We start from the raw sequence: 1343 nt of genomic DNA on the forward strand, positions 1-1343 counted from the left end.
ATGCCGCTGGGGGGCCCACGCGGGACCCAGCAATTCCCTCCCGCCACGCCGAGGTCCTGCGGAAACCAATCTGTCCACTCCTCTGCCACGGGACTCAATGGTAGAGCCTTTGCCACTTCCCTGTCGTCCCCACAGGCAGCCACGGAGGTCCCATTGTTCCGAATGTTCACCTTACAAACCCCAAAACAAAGGCAATGAGAGCCCAGAATAGGGAGCGGTCTAGGTTTGAACCCAGGGACTTCCCCGGAGGTCACAGCTACTGGAGTCCAGCTTCCTGGAACAAACCCACTGAGCACACCAGAGTTCTGCAGCAGGGCCTAGCCCATCTGGGGCTAGCATCCCCGGAGCCCCCTCCACCGGGCTCCCCAGGCCCCTTGCGGCCTGGAAAATGGTCTGGGGTGCGGGCCCTGAGCCTCCCAAAGTGTAGGCTGTCCTTGGAGTCCTCCTCACTCCCACCGCCCAAGTGTAAGACTAGACTGCCAGTCCTCCCCATGGGGAAATGGGTCCCCCTCTGAGTCTCCAAGCCTGGAAGTTCAGGGCTGTGGGGAGCAGGAGGCAGTCTGGCCCACTCCCCCACCCCCTCTCTGGAAGAGTCTGGGATGGTCAGACTGCCCTGGCCAGGGGTACTCCCAGTCCCGAGGCCCCAGCAAGGACGAGGCCGGCTCCCCACAGGCGGGCTGCACGCTTTAATGGGACACATGTTGCTGCGTGGTCCCCGCGAGCCTGGCCTGCGCCCGGCTTTGAGCGGCCCCAGGCAGAAAATTGCTGTATTGTCCTGACATTAGGGCGACTAATGCGGCGTTGCGGGTGCGGCCAGAGCGTGAAGCGCGCAGAAAGGCGCTGCCCGCCAGCACTCTTGCCTCAGTGTCTTCATAGTCCCGAGGAGGCCCAGAGCTCTAGCCTCAGGGCAGCCCGCAGCTGGCTGGGCTCACCGACCTCCTCAGCGGGCGACCTCCGGATGCTCGGAGACACGAGGCAGGGAGGACTCAGCACGGGGGACTTGTGGTGAGGCCAGGACCTGCGAGGATTGAGATGAGACAGGAATGGAGGGGCATGGGAAGGGTCCCCAGGCTCGGGAGGTGGTAGGGGCCAGAGATAAAGAAAAGACAGAGAAAGGGGTAAGGGACCCCTAGGGAGGGGGAGGGGTCCTGAAGACAGAGGAAGCCGGGGCTACAGGAGGGACCAAGGGAAGGAGGTGGGGAGCTTCCTGGTGCAGCCCCCCTCTGTCCCCTCCCCCTCGGGGTTTCTAGAGTCTGGAGGGCCTCATTGACATGTAAACGAGGGTCCCCTTAAAGGCCGCTCTGCCTCCCACTGGCGTTTACACGGAGACATGGGCACGGAGC

Source organism: Carlito syrichta, unplaced genomic scaffold, assembly GCF_000164805.1.
Source record: "Carlito syrichta isolate Samal-C Ts95f unplaced genomic scaffold, Tarsius_syrichta-2.0.1 Scaffold168988, whole genome shotgun sequence".
Taxonomy (NCBI): domain Eukaryota; kingdom Metazoa; phylum Chordata; class Mammalia; order Primates; family Tarsiidae; genus Carlito; species Carlito syrichta.